This window comes from Marmota flaviventris, chromosome 7 (genome assembly GCF_047511675.1).
Source record: "Marmota flaviventris isolate mMarFla1 chromosome 7, mMarFla1.hap1, whole genome shotgun sequence".
Lineage (NCBI taxonomy): Eukaryota > Metazoa > Chordata > Mammalia > Rodentia > Sciuridae > Marmota > Marmota flaviventris.
In genome coordinates, this window is record NC_092504.1 from 20266071 (window position 1) to 20280045 (window position 13975).

Genomic DNA, 13975 nt, shown 5'->3' on the forward strand with positions numbered 1-13975 from the left:
GGCAGACCCCAAAAGCCCAATTACCGTCTCTAGGAATCTGAATGCCCAGCAACTTGGAAGGTTCTAGAAGCAGCTGCCCCAGGACTGAGGGCTGCACACCCTTGCACCACTCAGAACTGTGCAGTAGGCCCCCTGATCTGAAAATAGAACCTCCCTCCCCTCTTGACAATGCCATTTGCATTCAACGTAAAACCTGAAGTTGGTGGAAAATTGGCCCCGTTGGAAAAACCAAACAAAAATGAAAACCAAGTATTTGCTATTTTCACCCAATTCCTTCCATTATGACACAAAACTTCTGAATTCCCCCATCAGAGCCAGTCTGCTCTGTGGTTGGGGCTGTCTTCAGGATTAGACCTGGGTTCAGACTGTCCCCAGGTCATGACTTGATCCCATCTGTCCCCTCCGTTCTCCACGGTGACAAAGCCTGGATCTTTGAGCCTTCCTGCAGTTCCCCAGAAGTTCTGGACCCATAGATGTGTTCATCAAATCATCCTGGATGAGTAGATCTATGCTCAAAGGCTCTGGGAAGGGGTTAAATCAAAACAGGGCAGGGCATTTCTGCCTTATTCCAAGGCAGAGGCTCATCCTGGGGGAAGCAGCATTGATGAGAACTATGCAGGGAGCGAGAAGACTCAAGCCTCCCTTCGGCATCTTCCAGTTGTGTGACCTTGAACAGCCCCAGGCCCTGTCTGGGGCTCAGTTGAAGGAGACTCCATGCACCGGCAGTCGGGGCCAAGGTCCAGCAGCTGTCATCTGTGGCTACATGCCAACACAGGCTCCCTGTGGCTGATGGGGAAATCGCCAGGACACATCCTGGTGATGTCACCAAGAGAAAACAGAGTAGGTGACACCAGCCACAGAGTGAAAGTCCACCCAGACTGGGGCCTTCTGAGGAAAGTCCCCATGAGGCGCTCTGACTAGCACTGAGTGCCAAAATGCATGATCCCACTCACGTCTCCTCCACTCCACCCTCAGAAGGGCACTCGGTCCTCAGGGCACTGAGGGATACGCACTGCTACCAGGACACGTTCGTGGGGTCAGTATGGGGCCTGGTGGGCCCTCTGACCACGCTTTTGCAATTGCTGTCTCTGGCTCTCCCAGAAGTGCAAATCCCTAAGGGCTGGACCTTCCATTTGTTTCTGGTGCCCCTGTGTCCTCCCCGCTGTGGCCCGCAGCCCGATCTCTGCATATACAGGCCTTCAATAACCACTTGGGATTAACCCTTATAAGGAAAATAAGTTGTGACCAAGCTGGGAATTCAGAGCCTGGAAAAATATCCATGGGGACAGGACAGGGAAGGCACAGAGCCACGTGGAGCTGCCCCCAGAGAGTAGAGGTCCTTAGCTAAGCCTCCTGCAGGCCCCAGTCTCCAGCTTGAAAAGCAAGGAATATATTGAGGGCCCACCTTGTCCCAAGAAGGCATTTTTCAGAGATGAAAATGATAGTGTGAGATAAAGTAAATTTAGAAAAAAATAATAATAATAAGGGAAAATAAGAGTAGGATTACCTCATGTTAGAAATCCCGGTAGAGGGAAAGGCAGTTCTGCTATGTCAACAAAACCTCTTTTGTTGTCTGCTGTCCAACCATGGGTGTCTCACTGGAGGAAACAAGATGTGTTAGTCAGCTTTCCGTGGCTGTGACAAAATACTAGAGGTAACTTAAAAGGCAGAAAGGTATATTCTGATGCACAGTTTGGGAAGTTTTAGTTCATAGTCACTTGGCCCTGATGCCTTGGGGCCTGCGATGGCACAGTATGTCACAGCAGGACTGTGTGGCTGAGGAAACTGCTCATCTCATGGCAGGTAGAAAGCAGGGGGGCACCCATATCCCCTTACTGGGCATGCCCTAGTGGCCCATCTTCGTCCACTGGACCCCGTTTTCCAAAGGCTCTGCTATCTCCCCACAGCACCAGGCTGGCGACTAGGCCCTTAACACGCGGGCCTCTGGGGAATATTCCATATCTGAACTCTGGCATAAGCCTGTTCAGGGTGAGAGTACTTGTGTTTTCTTGGCCTCAGAACATTTGGAAAACATAGACCAGGACAAAAACACTTGGCAGTTCCAAAAGAATATGTTGGTACTGCCCATTATCCCTGGGGAGTGAGACGGTGACACCCCAGGCACTGGGCACCCAGACAAGAGTTCAAGTCTGGCTTTGCAGCTGACCAGTTGCTCCTGACCTTCGTTGTCTAACATCTCTAAGCTTCAGTGACATAGCAAGGTCTATGGTAAGCATCCGAAGTCACCACAGTCAAAAGTGAGCATGCACATAACTCTGTACTGCAGTTGATGCCCAAGTACTTACGCCTATGAATCCCCTGAGTACAGTCAGCAGCCCTCTGAAGTGGCGGCTGCTGTTATCACCCAAATCCATCAGACAAGGAAACTGAAAGGCTGTTACTCAATCGAGGTCACACTGGCTGGTATCTGGCAAAGCCAGGGTTTAAACCCAGGCACTCTGCTTCAGAGTTCTTGCTCTGAGTCACTACTTCACTCTGTGTGCGTACTCAAAAAATGATAGCTACTGCTAAACTGTGTCAGCCTACATTGTAGATAGATGAGCTGTGATGATACTTAATTGACTGCCTGGGGGGAGTGTTTATATTTCACCTACAAAGATGTAAATGTGCATTTTGAAATTTCATAGATTCTGCCTGATTGCCCCCTCAAATAGCTGTCCTAATAGTCCTCCTAGGCACTAAAATCTATCTCATACTGTGACATGAACCTTTAAAAATCTAACAAATATCAATGGAGCTCTTACAATAGGCCAGGCGTTGTTGCAGGCACTTGGAGCGTATTAATGAACAATAGAGACAAATAGCCCAGTCCTAACAGCTCATTTGCTCTGTTTAGGGGACTTTGTTATGATTTAGGTCTTCCACTGTGGTCACAGTGCCTCTTCCTCTCACACAAAGAATTGAAAACAGAGAGATTCGCATTGACCTTCCATTCCCTTCACTCCTTAGGGCCAGGCCCCGTATGTCATCAGATTCTCCAAGCACTTTGGGGAGAGGCTGTTATTAGGATAATCATCTCCATGTTTAGAGAATAGGGACCAGGGGCTCAAAGAGTTATGATGCTTGCTTCGGATGACCCAGCCAGTGCTAAAGGGCAGAGCCAGGAGTTGAAGTCCAGGTTCAGTTCACTGTACCACAGTGGTTAGGTCCCTAGGAGGACATTTATTGGGGGTCCAAAATATTTTGGTCCTTAACCTTATAGCATCATTTATCTGGAACTCGGGGCGTGTTTGCCCTGATCCTTTTTTTTTTTTTCTACCTTTATTTTATTTATTTATTTTTCAAACCCAGTGCCTCACACGTGGGAGGCAAATGCTCTACGACTGAGCTACAACCCCAGGTCCTGATTCTTTTTGTATGTTTGTTTGTAAAAGCACTCCTAAATTTATAACTAGGACAAACATTATTAATATATTAATACTCATAATCTTTCCTTCCTCTTGGAAAGATTCTAAGGGGGAAGGATTCCAATTTTCTGGGTCAGATTCTAGAATATGACTGATTCCTGTGAGTGGACCACCAGAGAAAACTAAGGAGGCCAGGAAGGCTAGCCTGATCCTCAGAGACCAGCTTAGACCCAGGAGGAAAGAACAGAAAGATCCTTGGACCAGCTGTCTGCAGAGAATTTTGAGATTCGAAAAGTGATAGTAGGGGGGGGGGGAGAGAGAGAGAGAGAGAGAGAGAGAGAGAGAGAGAGAGAGAGAGAGAGAAAACGTATTTTTAGAAAAAAATATACAGTTCTAAAAAAATTAAAAGCCTAGTAGTTTCCCAATGAATAATGAATGAGCAAGTGAACAAATGACCCAGTGGATGATGTAAAGCTGCCATCACTACAGACCACTCAAAGTCTCATCCATAAGAAGAGTATCCATAAGAGACTTTGAAGCACATAGAACACCTTTAATGTTTCCTCAGGAGACTAAGAATTAATATACTTGAGTTGATTTCAGATGGTGAATGTGCTTTGTTGGGGGGCACCCCAGGATCTGGGGACCATGGGGCTTGCTGGCTTTGCATGGGCTGTACCATGGGACAGGCATGATGAAAGGCAGAGCATACAGAGACGGATCAGACACCCTCCCCGACCCTGAGGGAGCACCGACAAGTGGACTGTCGGCAGTGGATATCCCCCCTTGTCAAGGACTGAAATAGAAATGAATAGTGCGGAGGTGCTCTCACAACAGAATGGCTACCATTGCCTGAGAGTCAACGAGAAATCTGCGCAAAGGAGGTTATCAATGAAAGTGGTGTTGAAAAGTAAGGAGCAGAAATTTTCCAGGTAGTGAAAGAAGAGAAACAGAAGGGTGGGGGGAGGAGGAGAAGGAGGAGGAGGAGGAGGAGGAGGAGGAGGGGGAGGAGGAGGGGGAGGAGGAGGGGGAGGGGAGGGGGAGGAGGGGAGGGGGAGGGGAGAGGGGGAGGGGGAGGGGGAGGGAGAGGGGGAGGGAGAGGGAAGAGGAGGGAGGGAGAGAGGGAGGAGGAGGAGGAGGAGGGAGGAGGAGGAGGAGGAGGGAGGAGTGTTGGAGGAGGGGGAGGAGCGGCGGGGAGGGGCAGACAGTCCTGATATGGGAAGGCAGAGGTGGAGAGAGAGAAGATGCAGAGAGGCTGTAGTGCTGGAGGATAGTGAGGCTGGGTGGTAAAGGCCTGGACTCTGTTATAGTTTGGATCTTGAATGTCCCCCAAAGGTTCTGTGTTGAAGGCATAGTCTTCCACCCACGGACTCGAGAGGTGGTGGAAACTTCAGTAGGTGGGTCCTAGTGAAAAGAGGTTAGGTTGGGAGTGTGCCCTAGAAGGGGTATTGGGACCCCAACCTCTTTCTGTCTTTCTCTCTGCTTCCTGGCTGCCACAGGTAAACAGCTTTCTCCTCTCCATGATATTCTCTGCTATCATAAGCCCAAAGCAATTTTTTTAACCTACCATGAACTGAAACATCCAAAGCTGTGAAGCCAAAATAAATCTTTCCTCTTTTTAAGGTTATTATCTCAGGTATTTTGTCATAGTGGCAGAAATACTTTCCAAGTAATAAAAAAAGCTGAATAACACAGACTTCCAGTTGACGAGGTGGTTGGCTCTGTAGAAAGCAAAGTCAGCTGACATCTTCAAAGAGGAAACTGACAGTATCAGTATCTTTTTAGGGAGATAGAAAGTGTGGAAATCAGGGCTGGGAAACTTTTTTCTCTTCCATGGGGTGGAGCCCAGTACTTTACACAAAAAGGATCATTATGGTATAATTTGAGGTGATTACTCAAGTTGAAATACATGCTCTAAAACTAACTCTGTGACCTCAGGGTAACTGCTTGCTTTCTCTATGCCTTATGAATGAGAGTAATTGTACACATCAGGGTTATTGTGATAATTAAATGCAATAATATGGAGAGTTTGGTAGAATGCCTGGCCCTCTCAACAATGTTCACGATTAATATTACTAGTATTAATATTATTAATTATTTTGAATTGTTCTCTATTGTTTTCTGACTCAGAGGGCCACCTTGAACACCAATCGCCACCATCCTGTCCCCTTTTCCTGTATGCCCATCGGCATCAATAAGAACAGGACATTTGTGAGGGTGAAATCCAAGTGACATATACTTCTTTTGAGGCATGCAGCCTTAGCATGTAGTAGTTGCTTAATACATACTTGCTAAACTATATGCAGTAAAAATACTTTTCAGTAAATCAAAAATAAAGCAGTTTTCCAAAGACAGTCACAGGGTACTAGAGCGAGATGCCTGAATATCTCCAACTGGAACTTCAACCTCAAACGCGTTCCTGTCCCATCTGACCTAGCTGTGCTCACCCAGCCCCAAAGAGAGTTCTAGAAAAGTCAGAGCCAGATCAAAAACTCGAATGGTAGCCAAGAAACAGTGAGAAGTGAAAACAAAACCAAACAAAACCGTGAGGTGTGGGGTGCCATCTAAACAACTGATGGCAATGAAACTGTAAAGATTCATACATTAAAAAAGGGATTTGTCCCATGTAAGAGGTAAAAGGTTAAAATAATCTTTAATATTCATCTGGGACAAAAATTTTAACAAAACCAAAGTTGGAGGTAGCTGATGGGAAGGAAAACAACTCAACTGTACATATTTACATTGCTTTGTGGTCAGGAAACAAGGTGGGTTATAGATACTGATTAAGTTTTTATTTTTTGTCTTTTTTCTTTGTGTAGTTTTCAGGATTGGAGTACAGGGGATTTTCAGGGCGATGAAACTCTAATAGTAGATACGTTTGTCAAAAACTATAGATTGTACCAAAAAAGAGTGAACCTTAATGAAAGCTATGGCTTTTAATTCATTATAATGTATCAGTATTAGTTCATCTGTTGTAACAAATATTCTAAACCAGTGCAAAACATTAGTTGTAGGGGAAACTGAGAGAATGGAGGTAGATAGAAACTAGTTTCTGCTCAATTTTTTTGTAAACCTAAAACTGCTGTTAAAACTAATGTCAATTAATTTTTTTAAAAAAATCAATGGCAAATACTAGTAAAATGAAAGTAGATTTTCATCTGCCATGCTAGTAACTGAGACAAAAAATAAATATATAAAACATCTGGAATACTCTACTGGAAACTGGGGGTGGGGAAGTAATTAGAGGAGTTAGCCACCCAATTTCTGCAGTTCTAAAGTGGGGAAATTGAGGTTCTGAACGGCTCTGTGATGGTCGTCTACCTGTGTGGGGCTTACACAGACCCTAATCTAATCCTTTCTAAAGCCCTATAGCCATATAATCCCCAAAACTCTCTTGAAAAAAAAAAAGTGCTAACCAGTTTCCGTTTGTGGTTAACTCATTTATCTAGAACGTCATGCTCAGAGACATATTCTGTTTAAGTGAGGGTTGCCATGGATACCGGGCATAACCATCCAATTTTCTTAGAATTAGGATGCATGCATTTCTTAGAATAGAACTGGTTTAATGAGAAAACTAGACTGAACATAATTTAAATTTATTTGATGATGAGTCCTGGGTAATGGGGAAGACACTCCAGGATCGAGTAGGGCCCCAGTGTGTCACTCCAAATGTCACTTTTCCTTGTTCAGAACACAGGGGCGGAGAGAGGCCCATGAATCCTCACTAACCATAAGGTCAAGCCCTGGAGTAGCTCTTCTGCCTGACTCCCAGATACTCACGTGTGCTGGTCATTTGTCTCCACCTCGAGATGGTGGGGTGGGGAATGTCTGTGAAGCATGGAGGGACAGAAACCCTGGCAGGTCCTCTGATGCTTCAGTTCTGCTTGACTGGTTGCCACGGAATTTGATCTGGATCCTTTCCTGTATCCTTTGTTATTGCAAAGTGTTGGTTAATTTTTTAACTAATTGAAAGGTCGGGTCTTCTGTCCTTTGGGCAGCTGGTTAAGTGGACCCTGTAGTGAGCACCGCCTGCTGTTTCAGCCCACCTCTGCCTGGCCCTGGCTGTGGCAGTTTGGCGAGTTGCCCAACATCCTCGTATAATAGATGGATTATAATAATGGCTACTTCACAGGGATGTTGGGAGGACTCGATAAGAAAAAGGAAATAACAAACTGGACACACCATAAGGGAAAATAATATCAGCATTACATTGATTGTCATTAGTATTCCTCATAATATTAATTATCGGGGTCCATGAGAAGGGCTCGAGGTGAAACCCCACTGGATCTAGGTGAGGTGAATGAGTAGCACCCCTCCCCTGCTCTCTGCAGTCTAAACACGTTCATTGATTCTTTTCCATTTGGAGCTCTGGCTGCTGAGGAACCTCTGGGACAGCAGGCCCAGGGCACATGAGCACCAGCCACGTCATTCAGAGACTCCGTCTCCAATCTGCAGCTCGAGATGTGCAAATGCATTCAGCCGTGAACTTCTGTCCAACAAGTCAGACTGCCACACGTTTGCTCTAGTCCCTCCCTCGCCTAGTCCTTCTCCAGCTGGGTTCAAGTTCCTCCTGACCCAGGGTCCTAAGAGAATGCTCCTTCCCGCCTGCCTCTGTGCGCTGGACTGCCACTTGTCTCCAGGCCTCAAGGACAGGTCGTGTCCCTGTGTCAGTCCATGAAGATAAGTGAGCCCATGGGCCAGAGCCCCTTGGGGACAGTTCAGGGCTTCTCTGTCCTTCCCCTGCAGGTTGCTGGGAACACAGTGCCTCAGCACTGCGGGGACCCCTCTTCTCCTTAGCCATTTTTTTTCATCGGGAAGGGGGGTCTGGACACTCTCAGGTACGCCTGTGAAAGCCAATCCACCCCAGGGCATGTTTGTTGAGTTTCCCTGCTTTGGGAGGCAATCTGGTTGTAATTTCAGTAGCAGACGCTGGGTTTGGCTACTTTGTCCATGGCTCCTCATTTTGCCATTTTCCCCAGTTGCTGTTTTGCAGACTGTCTCTTTCTGTTTGGGTTATTCCTTTTAAAATATACACCAAACACACTATTGCGCGCGCGCGCGCACACACACACACACACACACACACACACACACACATGCCTACAGACAGACACCTGAGGTATCAATCCAGGGTCAGAATTCTAGTGAGCGGCCTATCTAGATTTTATTGCCACAAGTATTTGCCATTAATAGTGTTGTTTTGTTCCGATCTCCACGATTTGCACGGCTTTCAGTTTCCCCTTCCAATTCGTATTCAATTCCACATTTCTCAAGGTTCTCAATTCTAGCCTCTAGTTTCTGACCTGCATCTTGCTTTCAAGTCTTTTGATTCCTTCTTTTTTTGGAAAGCAAGAGGAGAAAAACGAGACCCCAAAATGCAACATGTGACCCATCAATGAAATTCTAGGTAAAACTCAAATTTTACAATGAAATTGGAGAGAACGCAAGGAACTGTCTTTCCCATAGAAAATAACCTGGAGCCAGCAAGAAGCGGAGACCAGGGTGAAGGGTCCTTTCCCTCGTGCTGGGTCTCTGAATAGCTTGGCTGCATGGATGGAGAACACTGCTCCTAGGATGCGGCCCTGCAGAGCCAGCTACGGAAACTCTCTGTTACCTTTGTGTTTGGAATCCCACGTCTGAATGGCTCCTGGTTTAGTCCTGCCTTTTTTTCCCACCTCCATTAACTCGGCTCCACGGGGGAAATCAGCACTTAATGCAACTGACTATTGGCTGATGGGGCAAGACTCAGAGTCTTAGAAGTCTTCTTGGTTTTGTTTTTCCTAAAAAGTACCCATGATGTGGCCAAGCATACCCATGGGCTCCCTCAGGGAAAATTAAAACAAGTCGGGCAGCAGGGTAGAGAATCAGGCAGGAAACCTGAAAGAAATTTACTAGACCCCATGCCTCTCTTCTCTTTCTTCTTGGGTAGATTTTCCTCAATCTGGAAAGTTCTGCGGGTGCCTGTTGTAAGCCAATCACCTCTTTGGTTGAGCTGGGGAACTGAAATGGGAGGGACGCGTCATGAGGGGGTCAGTGTGCTTTGCCCTCCGAGGCCAAACCCTGCATGATTCAGAAGTGGATGAAGACTTCCACTGCTGGCCTCCCTGCGGTGTCCTCTTCCTTCTCTTGGGGACTCAACACACCCTGGTGGGGGCCCCCCTTATCCTGGCAATTTGAAGAAGTTGCACCCTGTCCCCAGTGACTCCTCTGTTAAGGGAACCCTTCCATCCCTTCCATTCTTACTCCACTTACTGGGAGGCAGAATGAAGGAATAAGACAGGGCCCAGGCTTAGGAGTAACTAGACCTGGGTTCGAGTCTCACTGCTGCCACTTATTAACAGTGTGGCTTCAATTTCCCTCCTCTGTAAAGAGTGGATTAACACTAGTGGCGATACTGAAAGGGGGTTGTTATAAAATAATCATAGTGTGAAAAGAACAATGGTAATAGATAATAAGGTAATAAATGGAAAGGATAGAGCCAGGTTAAGAAGCCAGGTTGCCTGCCTGTGGGAACCAGGTTTGACATCGGTGCTATGCCACCTCCTATAAAATGGATTAAAATATCATCTTACACATGCCCATAGCACTGTTTGCAATAGCCCAGAGCTGTAAGTAGCCAGATTGACTGGCTTTCCTACATTATTAGGTACCACACTCCAGGCAAATTCGTGTTTTTTGTGTTCAAATATATAAATAGCAATAATGATAACAACTTCTAGCACTGTGGGGGTTTGTGCCATATGGTGGGCATTGATCAAGGGTTTTACTCAGTGCTTAAATTCTCACGAAACCCTATGAACAAGGAACTATTTTTATTCCCCTTTTGTAAAGGAGGGATCAGGCATGTGGAGGTTAGTAATGTGTTTATGGACACGTAGTGTATGAGAAGCAGAACCAGGGTTTGAACCTGACAGGTTCATTCACAGGAGTACTATTCTAGCCACTAGCCTCTACTGCCCATGCAAAATTGATCCATGACATAGATTCCTTTGCTAGGTTAAGTGCTTTTTATTTTTGATGGAACAAATAACATACTTTCTCTTCCTTTTAAAAAAGTCAGGTCATTTCTCTATTTTTTTTTCACCTTCAAATTGCCATTTTTATACTTTTCTCTGAGCATCCAAATGGTCCATAAAAATATACTCATAATTTTTTTTAAAATGACAGCAAGCATGTCTTTTGGGTTCTGGCACTCTATAATGAAGTATGATGAAATATCTCCACTGATGTCTTTTGATGCCTGGAGCACGGTGCTTCGTTGACTGTCATTTTTAGCACCTTGCCCAGATAGCGGCTGGAACAAGCCCCTTCCCCAGGCTCTCTGCCAGCATCTAATGAGGCACCACATGAGCCACTCCATAAACATCAGTGAAAGTGATGGATTCAGAACATAAAAATGCAAAGGTAGACGACACAGCTGTTTCCATGATGTGACCTGTTTACAAAGTCCGTTTATTGATTGAGGGAACAAGTTCAATATTTTAACTCTGCCTTAAACCCAGAAGAGCCACAAAACTATAAGAGGAAGGCCAGAGCCTCGTGGAGCTGACTGGTTGATTATTTTACAGGAAACTACCACAAGTGATTTAGCCAAGGAACTAGCTTGGACTGATATTTCCATTTAACAGAGTAGTTTTCTGACGGACATGAACAGTCAGTTCCCTTCATTTGTAAATCTTGGATATGTGATTCATAAGAAGATGTTGTCTTGATTCTAGTGTTTTTAAAGTCTCTGTTTTATGAATTCTGAACTCCTTCCCATCAGAATGTGCTCAGAGACCTCAGGGGAGTAATTTGTGACAGAATCTGCATAAGTGTAAAAAATAATGTTATCTCTTCCTTATAACAACACCACCAGTAATGATAATCCTTTATTGAGCAATTACCATGTGTCTTAGATCCACCCTTAGAAAAACGTGTTAGAGTAGCCGGCGAGTATGTGCTCTCTATGCTGTGAGTAAATGACTGGATCTCTCTGTGCTTAGCTCTCTCATTTGTAAACCACTACAACTATGTCATAGGCTGTTGTTAGGATTAAATCAGTTCACCCACGTGAAGGATTAAAAAGAGGGCCAGGAATCTGAAGTCATTGGCTACTATTATTTCTGTTCCTAAACTTCACCTAAGTTTCGTATTATTATCCCTGCACTACCACCAAAAGAAGTCAAGTTCAGAAAGGTAAATGACTTGCCTAAGGTCTCCCACACAGAGGGAGCATCTGCCTTTTCTTCTGCAGACGTTCAAGTAGTGTTTTATGCACCGTGAAGAGTAAGGACAGTCCTTTTTTATATATCTGACATCCTGAATGATGAAAAGTTGAGCTATGATACTTGATTGGACTTTTATTTCCCCACATGGGAAGTACAGCATTCTTGAATGAAAAAAAAAATGTGTTCACTGAAGGGACTGACTCCCTGGTCCCTTTAGCTTCTTGAAGACATTGCCTTGTTCCATTGTGTAGGTGTCTTGTTCATTCATTACCCAGCTACAGACACTGTTTTCCGACTTTGATATTCTGTTCAATTTTCCCCAAAGCCATTTAAACTGAAATCCTTAGGATCTTTGGAATTGTTAGAACTCCTTTTCATTTTCAATTTTTCTCTTCAAAACAAAAATCAGAGCTAATAAAATAAGTACAAGTTATATGCCCTATGGAAAGCACTAAAAGCAAAAAAGGTCAAGATCTCATTGATAGCAGAACCAAGAATCCTATTCAAAAGGAAATTGGAAAGCATGTCCGTGAAGCATCCCTTTTTGCAAAAATCAAAGAAAAACAAGTTATAGGCCATGAATGATTTTGTCCTTATGAATTCAAGACACCTTAATATTTAGGTGACATGGGCTATTATTAAGAATAACAGGATGTCTCTAGCTTAGGCAGGAAACCATTTTCAAAAAATGTCAGAGCTCATTGTACAAAAATACTATAATTGCAAAATAGAGATGGTGGATTTCAGTTGGGGTTTGGAGGTGAATAAACTATAGGGGCTTCCTGTTTTTAATTTAAGAGAAGCCAAGATATTTGCAAATATTTTTAGATGTAATGTTTATGGAAGGCAAAGAATATTAACCCCGAATGTTGGAGAGTACAGCTAAATGCTGGTTTGTACAATCTAAGCAATTTAGACTATTGGACAGAATACGGAGCTACTGTCATTCCCCCATCATTTCTTGCCTAAAAAGGACAATAGTGAGAAAATGAATTTAGCCAGAATATTCAATAAGCATTTATTAAAAGGTTGTGGTACAAATAACATTCTACAGAAGGCATTTATACCCAAAGGAAGCAGAAGATGAAAAACACACTCTTGACAATTTAGTACAGGACAGAAGAATAATAAAATTACAGGCATGAAGGAGCCAGAGAATAATTCTCTAGTAATATATAAATTAACTATGTGCTTCCTTGATGCTTTCAGTCTCTGCTCAGGTGTCCTGGGTCCCAAGAAAACTTTCCTGGCCACTCTATATAAATTCACCCACCCCCAACAAACCTTGTCTTTAGACCCCTTTCCCGATTTACTTCTTTCTCTTCATCGTCTTTCAACTTATTATATAATTTTATTTATATCTATCTTACGGTGCTGCCCTTCCCCTACCTCTGAGCAAACCCTTCTTAAAAGCAGGGCAGTTTTGCAGCTTGTTCATTGCCAAATCACCAGTAGGTAGAAGAGTGCTTGGCACATAGTAGCTGTTCAAGAAACTTGATGAAATAATGTATGTGCTTAATAACACAGGTTAGCAGGGCCTGGTGACATAAGCCTATAATCCCAGCTACTTGGGATCACAAGTTCAAGGCCAACCTGGGCAATTCAGTTAGAACCTGTCTCAAAATGAAAAATAAAAAAGTCTGGGAGCGTAGCTCATTGGTGGAGAATCCCTGGGTTCAATTCTCTGTACTGCAAAAACTAATAATAATAGTAATTTTTAAAAACTGTATGTTAAACTACAGATTAATGCTGAAAAAAAATAAAAATAAGTAAGCTTTGGCAATGTTAGTAAGGAAAAACTTCTCAGAAGGAGTGGAATGTGTGCATTTCAAGCCAGAGCAAATCAATTGGATCAAACATAGTGATTACAACATAGATTTGGGTTCTAAACCAAACAGTCTCTATTTAGCCATGTGACTAAAGCAAGACACTTAACTTTGTTTTTTGTGGCTCTCTGAAGCTACTGGTACCTAGGGTCGAAGGCCTCTGTCTCTGACGTTAATTTTGTTTTATTTTATTTTTTTTAATAAAATCTTCCAAGGGAATTGCTACATTCTTTTCTGGGTTTTTTCCTGGCTGACCCTGAAGCAGCAGACATTGTCAACAAGGTTCAACACAGAGGGTCATCTTTGCTGACGGGATTCGGTAGGGCCAGCCTTAGGCACTTCTGTGAAGGAAAGTTCCTTGCCACTTGCGCTTGCTGAGCTCCACTGCTGCCTTCTTTCGTGATGCCCTCTAGCTATTCCAAAAGCCCTCTGGGCACCGCGCCAAGCCGGCCTGCTCCCAAAGTAACCCATACTCAAAAATTATGTCTTCCTGTCCTTTGCTCTCCAAGCAAAAAGCCTGCCTCCTCAGCCTCTGCCAGTTAGGACCGGATTGTGATGAGCTAATTCCCTT

The 13975-nt window shown here is 44.2% G+C and overlaps 1 protein-coding gene across 2 annotated transcripts in view; it reads left to right on the forward strand.

Annotated features, from left to right (window-relative positions):
• The window catches only part of Rbpj (recombination signal binding protein for immunoglobulin kappa J region), a 216603-nt gene that overhangs the window by 37004 nt on the left and 165624 nt on the right, over window positions 1-13975 (forward strand). The window lies entirely within an intron of this gene.